At 37.1% G+C, this 14,820-nt stretch overlaps 1 long non-coding RNA gene across 1 annotated transcript; it reads right to left on the reverse strand.

Annotated features, from left to right (window-relative positions):
* Positions 1-9,621: 9,621 nt before the first annotated feature.
* LOC125381510 lies at positions 9,622-11,899 on the reverse strand. Its single transcript, XR_007221829.1, has 2 exons — positions 10,069-11,899; positions 9,622-9,760 (listed from the first exon to the last, which is right to left on the reverse strand). It is a non-coding gene; the product is annotated as an uncharacterized LOC125381510 (long non-coding RNA).
* Between the last annotated feature and the right edge of the window lie 2,921 nt (positions 11,900-14,820).

The raw sequence follows: 14,820 nt of genomic DNA on the forward strand, positions 1-14,820 counted from the left end.
TCTATTTCGTTTAAGTTAGCTTCGTTGCAGATATCTTGGAATTGGTCCCAGTTAGCTTTATTGTAATGGAATTTTGGTTCTTGGTTTTCTGTTTGGATTGGTACGTTTTATTTCCTATGGTTATGTTTATGGGGAAGTGGTCACTACCTAGCGGGACGTCGTGCACTTCCCATTGAGTACTTTGAGCTAGATCTGCGGTGCATATGGTTAGGTTGATAGCCGACATTTTTTGGTTTATCTTATCGTACCTCGTGGGTTGGTTGTTATTTAGGAGTACTAGGTCGTTTGTTTCTATCCATTCGGAAATTAATTTGCCATGATTATCTATTTTATCATCTATGATCCATGTAGGATGGTGAGCGTTAAAGTCTCCTAGGAATATAGTAGATTTATCGCTTATTTTGAGTAGTTTGTTTAGATCCTCAGGTTGGACTTTTTGTTCCACCCAGTGGTATATATTTATTATGTTTATTTTTCGGTTATATGATGTGATTTCAATGCCGTTGGCTTCTAGGTTTGGCGTGTCTATTTTTATTTCTTCGTAATTTATATCTTCCCTGATAAATATGATTAGTCCTCCTGCGGCTCTTCTTGTTTTTGGTTTAGCTCTCTCAGTTCTAACTGAGTTGTAGTTAGGTAGTGTGAATTTGGATTTTTTTTGAGAATATGGTTTCCTGGATACAAGCAATGTGAGGGCCTTTATTTAGTTTAAATTTAGTTTTTAGTTCATGGCCGTCGGAGGTGAGTCCGTTGGCGTTCCACTGACAAATAGTTACTCCTTCCATTATTGGGTTCGGGTGATTGGTGATTTATTTTCATTTTTTATTTTATTCGGTGACTTCTTTTAGATGGAGGTTAAAGAGGAAGAAGGGAAGATGGGTTAATTTTAGATTGAAAGCTACTTTGTGTAAGGATTTCATGCCAGCTTTTGGTGAGTTTTGACTATGCATGTATACTAGGAGTAAGGTGAGGTTATTTAGGTTTTGGATGTTAGCTGGTTGGGGAGTTTTGCGGTTTAGTTTTTTCTTCCTTTTTGGGGCTGAGAGGGAAGTTTGGTTTGTTTAGTTGGAGTAGTGTCTATTGTTTCCTCAGTAGTGGAGGAAATCTTCGTCATCGGTTAGATTAGGTTTAGCTGTTTGAGTTTCCATAGGGGAGGCATGCGATGTGGAGGGTTGTGTAGGTGCTTGTGGGATTGGTGTAGCTGTGGATTTCTTAGTGTTTGTGTTTTGTTGTTGTGCTTGCTTGTGGGGGAGTGTTGTTGCCATGTGGGCTGTAGGGTGCTTGGATGAGGGTCGTGTTGTGGCGGTCGTTTTGTGGTTTGTTTTGCATGCTGGGGTTGATGTTTTGGCTATGTTGAGATGTGGGAGGGTTCGTGGTTGGTTGAGTGGCTGCTTGTGTGTGTGAGGTGGGTGCAGTTGTTCGGTAGGGGCCCAAGACAGAGCTGTCGGTTATGGGTGTGGTGTTTGTTTGTGGGATGGTGTTTGGGTGTGGTGTAGGGAGGAGTGGTTCGGATGCGGGTGTAGCAAATTTTCGTGTTGAATTTTGGCCGTGTCTATGTTTATGTGTTTGTTGGCCTGCTGGGTGAATGTGTGTCTGTGTGGGCATTGGTTTGAAAGTGAAGTGTGTTGGATGGATTTGCAGTGGATGCACCAGGGTGTGCATGTGCCTGGGCAGTCTGTTTGCGCGCATTTTTTACATTTAGTTTTAGGGTATGTGCATTGGGAGGCAGTGTGATTGTATTTGAGGCACTAAACCCAGATCAAAGCGGTTTCACTCCTGGCCGCTCAACCCTAGATAACCTCGCCCGACTAGAGCAAGATATTAAGAGAAGACAACTAAATAAACAATATACCACTGGCATCTTCTTAGACTTCTCTAAAGCTTTCGACATGGTATGGCTCGACGGGCTTATACAAAAACTTTAAAAAATAGGACTCAAAGGTCAAATAATAAACTACATCCAGGACTTCCTAAACAATCATAAAATAACCGTGGGTATAGACCAAACACTATTGGACCAATGTCCCCTAGAAAATGGCACTCCCCAGGGCAGTATCCTCAGCCCCACCCTTTTCCATATAATGATAAACGATCTATTCGATGGCCTATCCCCTAAACTAAACACATCAAAATTCGCGGATGATCCGCACTAAAAGCATTAAAAGCATTAAAATGGCCCAATATTTACTCCAAAAATCTCTAAATAAAATACAACAAGGGGCTGACTAATGGGGCTTCTCCCTTAACTCAGAAAAACCAACAGGAATAGTATTCAAACTCCCCAGTTAGAGCAAGTTAGGCATCTTAGGCTGTTTAGGTCTTTACTGCATTTAGTTGTTAGGTTTTGGATGTGAGCATCCCAGGTGAGATGTTCATCGAAAATAAGTCCTAAGAATTTGGTTTGTTTTTTAAATTTGATTGTTTGGTTGTTTAGCTGGCTTCTGATAGAGACGATGTTTAGTTTATATGCTAGTCGTTAGGTATAAAGATTGTTTAATAACTTTAGAAGTTCTAGGACAGTTATTAACACGTGTCGTGTCAGCCCTATGGCATTCGCGATTGTCCACTTCCAGAAAACACCCAGTGTTGGTTTAACATGAATTAGTAAAGGTTAATTAGGGATGTCCAACACGTTAATTAATGTCAAAACACTGTCATTTCCTGCCCAGGATATCACACTCCTACACGCTAAGGTCAGTGAGAAACATTCTCATCAAAGAAAACACACAGTCAAGACTGTAGATTCCCGTCGTCTAGCTACAAATCCTGTGATGTATTAAAGGTTGAAGTATTTTGAACTGAACTGTCCGAAAGTTTATATCTAAAATTTTGGAATTGGATACAGTGATAAAGTCTTATATCAATATGTAGACTCATAAATATTGGTTTTATGTTTTAACGGAGATATGATATTTTCTCATGAAATATCGCGTATTAGTGTTATTTGCATGCTTTACCATTCATTGTACCGTTCTAAACCATGTGGGGGCGGTCGGGTAGCCTAGTGGTTAAAGCGTTCGCTCGTCACGCCGAAGACCCGGGTGTGATTCCCGACATGGGTACAATATGTGAAGCCCATTTCTGGTGTCCCCCGCCGTGATATTGATGGAATATTGCTAAAAGCGGCGTAAAACCAAACTCACTCACTCACTCACTCTAAACCATGTGAATGTTGTAATATCAGTCAATCGGATGGGCAAACAGCCCAATCCTCGCTCCATAAAGGGGTATGTCAATCATTTTGCAAGTTTAAATGACCCCTGATACTTTATGAATACTTTATGACAGTTTATGGAGTCAAAATCAATGCTGATTATTCATAAACTTATTTTAACTTTATTTATTTTAATCTCTCCTTTATTTTTTCTGGGTTATATATTTATCTAAATATACATTTAGTTACTTGTGTGTGTGTGGTTGGTTGTTTTTATTTGTTGATTTATATTTGTATTGATTTTGCGGGTTTTTTTCTTTTAGGGTGGGGTGGGGTGGGGTGGGGGGTGGGGGGGGGGGGGGGGGGGGGGGTTTGGCACTTTTCCTTTCGTTTTTCATAATCATATTTTTTTAAGTTGTATATAACGTATGAATCCCTTCTCAGATTCACCGCCAGCCCAATTGTAACAATTACATGATCACTTTGCTTTGTCGATGCCGGTTGATGTTGTTCAATACAGGCTGATAGTGGGTGTTTTGAATCTATTCTACATGCTAATCATTTCGGGAAGATGATACACGTTTCTCTATATTTTTGGTTACTTTGCTTATATAATTTCCGATTATCATTCTTAGTTTTACTTTTTCCCTTCTGCTGCGGTGATATCCATCCGAATCCAGGACCTTTGCATAGTCCAGATTTAAAGATTATATATCTAAACGTACGCAGTTTTAAGACAAAGTAGATTTAATCAGTGATGAATTAGATAGTATGATGTTGTATGTTTAACACAAACCTGCTTGCACCATGATATTCGAGCCACTGATATTACACTGATATCATTTTCATATCGTAGCCTGTATTAAGGAATATATTTTAGATCTAAAATCAGAGTATAACGGACAGCCTGAGCTGGAGGCGCGCGTGGATATATTGACAGTTTTTACGTAGTTAGTGTTAAAACCGAATGTTTTCGAGGATTAAAAAGATTTCTTAATTCTGTTACAACAGTAACCGTACATGTATTTGTTACATTAAGTCATTTCATTCAAATTTGTTTGGTATGATTATGTCTTATAATTATTTTAGGATGGAAGGTACAGTTACCAAATAAAATATGCTGAAATATCAATTCATTATGACCATATTTCATAATCTATTTTTTAAAGTAACCCTCCTTACATTAAAGATAACTATTTAAAGAATATAGTACTTAAAGACATTGCAACAAACCGAATAATCAGGGGGGAGACTTTATACTGAGGGGGGCGCGAAACATATCCGCCCGGGGGAGATTTTATTTCAGAACAGATTCTCCGGGGGAGAATCTGTACCGGTATAAAATCTCCGGGGGGAGAATTTGTACGGGGGAGAGTTTATACCGGGACACCGGCATTAAACAAAAACATAACATCTTTAAGAATTATGTTAACAATTCTGATGCTACAAAGTAATATCCACAATCTCAAACCTCTTTCTCTATATTTAATATGAAAACATAATAATATACGGAATAATAATGTCAATACTATCATAATAATATCATCATTATTTATGTTACTTATCCTCAACTGAAGTAGTCCTCCACACTATACATTCAGTGAAGAAATATTAAAAATGAAAACATTAACTATGTAACATACATTAATGGAAATTAGATGAACAGTTGACGTTAGCAAATGATATTATTCGGTCGAACGTCTATCAGCCAATACTACATTATTGAATTGTGAGTCTACAGTGATTTTTGCAAGGCTACTCTCATAAATGTCATGACGCATTTTAGGCCAGGGTTCTATACTCGCATGAATGTGCAGACTTATTATTGCGTTCATTTCATGATTTACAGTATTCATGAAGAACTTGTCACGTGGGACCAACAGAGAGAATAATGACTGTCGACTTGCTATTTGTTTTTTTTATATTCATGCCAGCTCAAACGATCTAATGGCTTGATTTATTGTTATGGTATCCACAAAATAAGTAGGATCCGTTTTTTTCCGTTTTTGTTGTTCTTTGTAACGCCGCACTCAGTAATATTCCAGATATATGACGCTTGTCTGTAAATAGTCGAGTCTGGACCAGACAATCCAGTGATTGATATCCCGAGCATCGATTCACGCAATTGAGATACAATGACATTCATCAACCAAGTCAGCGAGCCTGACCACCCAATCCCTTTAGTCGCCTCTTACGACAAGCATAGTCGCCTCTAACGGCAAGCATGGGTTGCTGAAGATCTATTCTAACCCGGTCTTATAGGTCAAGTGGGATTCAACTGATATATTAAGATGAAATATAACTGAATTATATTTGCTGTTTACATATGAAAGTTTGCCAAATTGTTACAAAATGTTTAGCCACAACAAGGCTACGTATTCACGCCATATTGTGCTAGGCACAGTATAACTGGACTGAGGGAGGGCGGTATTCCTCCTTGTGGGTCACCTGCTTGGCAATATGGGACGGGAAAACTGCAGGGGGTGAGGGCAGTAAGTTGATGGTACAGACAGATAAGAGAGATCATTTTACAACTGTGAAACCTCATTCCACAAAGGAAGAGGCGAAAGCTGAAACTTGGTGAGATTTACAGAACAAAGGCAGTTATTTCAAGTTTCTCACTGAGTATCGCGGATACATTTAATAAAACAATTAGTGTGAATATCCACAGTAGAGACTTAAATGTGGATCGGGTGAATACAATGGGCTACCTGGTAGATTGTGTGTCATCAAACCGGACAACGTTGGTCTTTGACTGATGTAAAACACACATATTCATTAACTTGTATCGGAAATTGAATTTCATCTTAATTGTTATTGATGAACACGTAATATAGTTTTAAAGAAATAAAACAGTGACATAATAACTAAAACTTTATGTGAGCAGAGTAGCTCTATTGGAATGAAATAAATGAGTGTTATAAAGTTGTAAGCTTCTCCACAACCGTGTTACTATGAATTGACTTTATTGGGTAATCAGAAAAGAGATAGCGACCTAAAATAGCCAAATATCATACGATTTCAATTTTCGACCATCTTGGATGCAAGGCGAAAACATTTCAGCACGTTTGAAGCTACTGAGAATGCCCCCTGCATAGTTGGACGAACATTCTGCGGTGGCGCGGCTGAGTTGACCAGAGGCTACCAGCAGTATTTCCTGTCCAGGTTATTTAGGTCCGTTTGTGTGTGTGTGTACTATAAGTGAATGAAACAAAAGACATCAGTACAGGCACAACAAGTCCCCCAAGTTCTCAAACCTGCCACATCCTCAACCACTTAACTTACTTACACAATCAACTCACTACATGTTCGCCAACCCTCGTATCACAACGCATGCACGCATGCACACATGCACACACACACACACACATCGCATTCATCTTTCCCCACCTTATCCCTACAACCATCTCATAATGTCTACGTCAGCCATCATGGATCCATGCGCATGCTTTCATACATAATCCATCCTCCCACCATTCCCCAACATCCATCGAACTATAACTATATCTGCCTTCATGTATCGGTATTCGTGCTTACATACATACATCCTCCTACCATTCCCCTACATCCATCGCAGTATAACTATGACTATAACCGCCTTCGTGCATCCGCATTCATGTTCACATTGCATTGCATGCATCGAATTACACGTTTAAAATATCGTAAATATTTTCAGTAAGTACATATTAAATATCAGCAAACAAAGATTATTATAACGCAATAGATTTCATCCGTCAAAATCTCTCAGAAAGAAGGGCAGCCTGGAATTTTACAATGGCATCAGAATGCACTAAGAAGTTCAACTGGTCAGGAGGTGAAAATTACTATAAGCTTCAGTTACATAGTAGTATAAATATTGAAAGAAATTGCATTTCTGAAGACATCTCGATACAGTTTTTACGATGCATCACGTCTGCACTAGCGCTTGATAACAGCCTAGTGTTTAGGCGTTTCAGTTGTTTAAATTGCTGCTCTTGACCTTGATTTTGTTGATTAAACTTTGATACTTTGAACAATATAAGGTTATATGAGACTTTAGAACGGTAACATGCGTTAATGTGTATATGATGACATAAATAGAACAATGAGTATCACGTCCAGATTAGTGTATAGGCAACATTTAATAATTAAACTCCACAACTCCCCTTTTAAGTCTTTTTTCCTGACTTAAAAGTAAATGCAAGAACACAATCGGCCGGAATACAATCATATATATAATTCCGGTCCACTTCCATATGGCTATATAGCATACAATAAGCTTTCGGGTCCCTATACAGATTTAGAGACTAAGCATAAGTCTGAATAGACATCACCAGTTTGGAATTTGAAACTAATCTGTGTACATTAACAGGACACTGCTTAAGTGTCATGTTCAAATGAGAAAGTGGAATCCTATCAATTAGCCTCAAAACTATTAATAAACATTTAAAAAAGCAATATCTGAAAAATGTATATGCATATAATATCTGGCAATAAAAACCAAGATCACCTTCTACAAAAATAAGTTTTACAAGCCGGTTGATGTTCGTTTGCGTATTTGATTTGCGAAAGTAATCCTTTTCCTGTACTCAGACGTTCCTGAGCCGTTGGACTAACATCTAGTCTCTGAAATGAACATCGTACAGAAAAATCAATTGTTTAGTTATCTTAATAAAAATATAATAAAAGGGAGCCCAGTGACTCTTTTCATTTTCTGAAACTGCAGTAATCTAGACTTGCCAAACATTATAGACTTGTATGGGCTGTATTTGATATATATTTGTATCAGGGTCTGAAGGCAGACTACTGAGCCTTGTGCATTGCTAAATACTCGTATTTTGACTAAAATTATTACCGTTATCATTGTATATTGGAAACGCGTGACGATCAAGTACGTGCCATAAATGTAAGTGACCCTATACGATTCCGAATTTATCACGAGACTGTGTTTATGAATCATTGTCAAATTGTGGTGAACCTAGGAAACCATTCGCGAAATCACGCATGCACAGAACGGAAAATTTCGACAAGGCATTAAGCAATCCGCATGCGCAGAACGATTGATTTCTGTACTTCCGCTAAGCGCTTCGTGTGCCGCGTCAAACTTGAGCCTGTAATCTAACGCGCGAGAACTGACCAATGAAATCTGAGAAGTAGAAATACCGGTAGACGCTGTTGCTTGATTGACAATGTCAATCAAGAAAGGGAGGAGCTTGATGATATCTTCCTCTCCCAGTAAATTCCGATGTCAAATAACGACGTTATTTGGACGGAAAAACGATGGCTTGAAAACGTCCAAATAACGTCGTTTTTCCGTCCAATGACCATATACGGGAAAAAACGACGTTTTCGTGTTTGCAGTGTGGCGGGAGATATTTCCGAAGTTGTTAATTAACCTTTAGCCTGTTGAATTGTTTTCACACTTCTTAGCCCTGCCTGCTGGATTAATTTTAGCATAAGGCGCTGTAAAGAGGGTGGGTGATTTCAAACAGTTTGTGCTTCATTATACAGGGGCTACCCAGCAAACAATTCTACGTTGTGACAACGTTGTGACAACGTTGACTTTTCGTTGCTACAACGTTGTGATGTTACGTTGTCACAACGTAATTCTGTAGACTCCCAGATTGGTTGCTACAACGTTGTGCGTAAACCAAAATACAACCAAATCAAGACGTTGTCACAACGTCCATTTATTACGTTGCTACAACGTTTAACCAAAACGTCGCGACAACGTACCCAGCCAACATTTCTACGTTGTTACAACGTTGTGACAACGTTTACTTTTCGTTGCTACAACGTTGTGATGTTACGTTGTCACAACGTAATTCTGTAGACTCCCAGATTGGTTGCTACAACGTTGTGCGTAAACCAAAATACAACCAAATCAAGACGTTGTCACAACGTCCATTTTTTACGTCGCGACAACGTAGGTATCGCATACTGTTTACATATGGCGACACTACAGGCATTGCAGCACGTTGTTGCAATGTCCATGTAGATTAACGCCTGTTTTATTCCTCAATACCTCCCAGGCAGCCTGAAAAGTTTGTACCAATCTAGTTAAGACGTCAGGTACCAAGAAATACATTCTGCAAACTGAATTCACTTTAACCCTATCCATGAAACAGCAAGTCAATGAAATGCACTCTCTTTTGGCAGAGTTTGAAATACGGCCAAGATATAAATCTAAATGTTTTAAATTACATGTACAATTTGGTAATATAATATTCATTTTCCAAAACAATTTTCAAGGCTATGTGCAAATTGTTCACAAATGTTTCAACACAATTAAAAGATATTGGATTTTCCCACGAATTTGCAAATTAAAAACCATCAAACAATAAGCCCTGCACAAATTGAAACATTTAAATTTTCTTGGCCTTACCTCATACATTCAGCATTGAGAGCAACACTGCGACAAACAGAATAGTCTATGCATCTGATGTCCTAAGATCCATTAGGTAAACGAAATGACAATAGAATTCTGGTTGAGGTGACCTTTATTTATTTGTTAAATGACAAGTCAGAACATGGGCTGAGTTGCTGGGGAGCCTTTTCAGTCCTCAAATGAAAAGTCACAGGGATGATCTTCAACTGTATCCTCAGTCTCTCCTTATGCCTTGGTAACTGAATAAAAAATGACACAAATGTTATAAAATGGCAAGGCAAGGGACATATTTCTGACATAACAAAATAACGGTTGCATTCCTCAAAATAATGTTTTGATGTCTGATGTCAGTCTTTAAACTGTTAAAAACTGCTGAAAGTGCGAAGGCGCTGACACTAATACCATGATGCTCTTGGATCATACATAAGCAGAAAAGCTTTTAGCACTGAATCATTGGTGCCCTTTTAGATTGTGGGTATAATTAAATAAGAATCATCTAAATTTTAAATCTTGAAGATGTTTGTATATATTATTGAATCAGACATACCTTTCTGTCAGTGATATGTACTTTAAACAAATACGCTCCCACAATACTGTTTTCACCTGAAAGAAAAACAGAAACCACAAAGTATCACATTCTTAAATAAACCAGTACTGTATAGATAAATCCCATTTACTTAGACTAATAGAGTATGATGTAACTGATAGTAATATTGGCAAATAGTTTTATCAGTCAACAGATCAACTGTAGTTTTTCAAAAGCAGTAACTTTACCTTTCTGCTGTACACTCAAACTATTGATTCAAGTGAATATCATGGCCAAGTTTCTAAAACCTTATTTGAAAAATATGTACATAAATGAAAAATATATATTGCCAAATAGAATAAATAGTTCCCATATTTGAAGCAAGAATGTTGAATTTGAATTATGAATTGGCCCACCAATAAGTGATAAAAGTGTTAACACTTTGGGGTATTTATCCTAATTAAAACTGTGATTTTTTTTAATACTTAGATCTACCTTAATATTTTCCATATTAATATGCCAGGATAGTTATATATGTTCTAACATTTACAAAGATTAGAAACATGGGGAAATAAACAAAATGCAATAGCTTATACAATACCAGACGAAGTTGAAACAGCTCTAAATATTTATTGAAATTTATTTGTCACTACGTTTATTAACATAGATCTAATACAGTTGAATATCGTTAAATATAATTCTGTAGTATGGTAGCCTACGTGGCAACATATGCAGATCGAAAACCGAAAGAATATGGTTGCTATCAATTCCATTGTATTTTTCATTGGTGCACATTGGCTACACCTATCTCACTTTAATAATCAACAAACGATGACCAACTCACTGACAATATATGGTGATATTTAACTTTTGACTATCGACTAGCTTATCATCACCAGAGAGGACAATACCGCAAACACCCCGTTATAGCGCGCGACGAGAGACTCGTTTTACTTTTGCTCGTTTTCATTAGAAAGGAGTCGGACATAGATCTAGTTATCGGAAAATGATGAATTGATTCTTTTTTCGGAAATAATAAAAATACACATGATAAGCACCTTGCTATGATAAACTTTATAGACAGCAGCAACAACCTGATGATCCACATTTAGGCTACTTCAGTCAGTTCTAATTAGGCCTTTTCGGAAACATCAAGTATGTTTCTGTCTCTTCCCGAAAATACGATTTTTTTCATAACATCATTGATCACTTTAGACTAGGGCTATAACTAGCAGCCTACAGAGAGTCGATCTGAATACTTCCATTGTTTTGATTCCCTCTTTTCGCTGTATAAGAGAAATCTACTTAACCTTTCCCATGGCCTGGATGAGCCACATTGTTGCACAAAAATCAAAGTCAGAAGATTAGTACATGTAAACTTTAAATAGTAATGATTTCAGAAATAACACAGAAGAAATGGCGATAACTGTCAGTGCGGTCAGTAGGCGATGCATAAGTTAGGCCTATTTACAAATCTACACGCTTACGAACGAAACCCGAACATAATATGACGGCCACAAAACGCCACCAGATTGAATTCTGGTCAAAAATATACCGCTTGCCCTTGGCAATTACCCTTGGTATCCATAAAATAATAATATGGAAAAAAGTCTTGGGCCCCCTTCACCTCTATCATCAAGTTCTGTGTATCATATTAATATCAACACTGACGCTCAGTGAAAATGACCGGCAAACTGCATTCTTAACCCTGCCACTTCTGAATAATACGATACATTTAGATCATTTGACGCACTGCATGCACAGAAACATATCAACAAGCGGAGACTATTTTTGAAAAATTAACTTACCTCAATCGAATTCACAGATCATCTGTCCAGTTCCAGTTGCTGCACAATCACGTTGCTTGTAATATATTATGTCCAGAGTGAGTTTGAGCTAAGATGGCTGGTGACAACAAATCTTCCGCGACAATGTGACGTCATTCTGACGTCACTTCACGAGGCAACAGGCTAAACTTTTCTGCAGTCGCTCTCACGCCGCAAAAAATACGCGCCAATTGTTTTTAACTGTAATATTGCTTGTGACAACATTTAGTTCGTTAATAGATATATATGTTTAAAAAAAAATAACACTAAGAGATGGTAGATCTACAAGTGGTTTCCTAAACATCATTTACAAAAAGTACTGTAATGTCCAAAGCACAACGTTATCACAACTTTAATTTGCTACGTTGTTGTAACGTTGTCACAGATATACGCAATTACGTTCTCGAAATATTAGTATTAAGAGATGAAAATTCAAATGCCGAATATATAGAAAGGTAATGCATTACTAACTTGGTTTTCTGACAAATTCATGTTGATTTTGATAAAGCAGTTCTATTCCTTCTATTCTATTCTATCGAGAAGCAAACTCAATAACGTTTCACCGACGTTTCAGAAACGTAGTTACAAAACGTTGTGTGATGTCCAATGCACAACGTTTTCACAACGTGAATGTGCAACGTTGTTATTACGTTGTGAAATAACGTTGCAGGTCGACGTTAAAATAACGTTGTTACAACGTTATATCACGACGTTACCAATCCACAACCTTTCAACAACGATGAAAGTGCGAATCATGCATGTATGGCGAAAATGTTATTGTCATTGTTTGTTGTTTAATCGCCTCTTACGACAAGCACGGGTTGCTGAAAAGTGAAAACCAAATCTAACATTATTGTAATTTTCTGCCAAAATGTAGTTTATTTCGAGTAAACACCTTTGTTTTTTACGCTTTTCGCGATGAAGACTATTTGACGTCGCACCAACGTATGAGAAACGTTGTCATCATAACGTTGCATGGCGCCCGATGCACAACGTTTCCACAACGTAATTTTGCTACGTTGTGATTACGTTGTCACATAACGTTGGAGTGACGTGATAATAAGGTGTTTACACAGACTTTAGTTTATTTACGAGATGGAAATCCTGATTCCGAAGATATAGGTAAATAATGAATTACTGCCTTGTTTTTGGCAGAAATTGTGTCGATTTGTATGTAAAACTTTTGTTCATACAATTTTTGTTAAGGCGACAGTTGACGTCGCACCAACGTTTCAGGAACGATGTAACAAGACGTTGGGAAATATTCGATGAACAACGTTTTCACAACGTAAAAATGCAACGTTGTTATTACGTTGTGAAACGACGTTGCACAGTGACGTAATAATAACGTTGTGACAACGTTGTATCACTACGTTACCAATTCACAACTTTACCACAACGTTGTGAAAACGTAGTGTGTTAGCTGGGTAATTGAAGAAATATTTTGCACATTTATTCCTGATAGAAAAATACACATTACTATGTAAAAAAATCCTGATGTTTTCAATCATACCAAGGTTAAGACCAAAACGAACACAAAGTTTTATAATGTTCGTGATCTTGCCTGAATTACGTTATTGAAGGTGGTTTACGTTTCATGTTAGGAACCTTTTTAAATCGTTAAATTTGTGCAAATTGATTTCAATAATCAGATCTCCGATATCTTAATTTTAACTGAGTATAAATTCGATGTTTTTTATTGGTAAATAACAGCGCGATGGTAAATTATGAACCATTTCTGTAAATTTATTATCAAAACGTTAAACAGAAAAAAAACTAAATTTTCGAGGTCACCATGTCAGTTGCAGAAATACGAACATTCGAGTTAATCTAACATGTCACGTTATCAAATTTGCAAGAAACAATAAATGACTCATTAATATTCACCAATCCTTATTTCAAGTGTTTTGGTTGAATATTTACGATATACGAAAATACAAGTACCGTGTCATGATACTAGCAGACGTTCGAACATCAAACATGGCGCTTCGCCCGACCTCGGGATAACTTATTGCTATTTTAATATCAACAAAGTTTACACTGTCTTCATGTATATGCCTTGGGGAAAGTTGACGATCTTCTCAATCGAAGATTATTTCATTTGTCATTTTCCGTTTAATATGACGAGAGAAAAACGAAAATAAAGATCGTAAATTCTGACAGCAATATTTCAGTTTGTGCAAAGGTCACCGGATGTGATGTCACAGACAGGGGTAGTCTGCTGATAATCTTTCGAAACAAAACAGTTACAGTCAATTTTGAAATATTTCGCCTTCATTATACGGAATAAACACAAATCACTACATATTATCAGTAATCACCACTAACATGAAATTACAAAGTGATTTTCACGATATAATTGGCGTATTCTTTTAATCCGTTTGACCTTGCATGCTCCCGTGACCCGGAAACGGGAGACGATGAATCAACACACCACATGCAAGTTTCTCGGTATCTTTTATTTGAACTTTTTGTTGATATATATATGAGGATCACCATTCCATGTTACGTTGAATATAAAGTGATATGATTCATGTATTTGCGATGTACATGCTGATGACTTTGTTTTCACTATAATAATTATGTGTGTGAAGCAATAAGTCCATAGAAATCGTCGATCGGCAACAATCACACCCCACAACAGGTGCGCGAAAATAGGCGTGACAAAACATTTTTCAAAATAGCATTCATGCGATGCCGATATGATAGGATATACGCAGGTGGGTGATGTATATATAAAAAAATACGATATACATATTTTCAGTGTTAGTTTCTAATTAAATGTGGGATATTTAAATATTTTTTCCTTTTATAATACATTTATCGATATCGATTCTAGCATGATTTTACAACAATTCACGGATCATTTTAAAATTTATTCCATCAATATAGAGACCGCAATGATTGCTTATTGATGATACGTATTGTTAATGTTTAATTATTTACA

This window comes from Haliotis rufescens, unplaced genomic scaffold, assembly GCF_023055435.1.
Source record: "Haliotis rufescens isolate VD_foot unplaced genomic scaffold, xgHalRufe1.0.p SCAF_18, whole genome shotgun sequence".
Taxonomy (NCBI): Eukaryota; Metazoa; Mollusca; class Gastropoda; order Lepetellida; family Haliotidae; genus Haliotis; species Haliotis rufescens.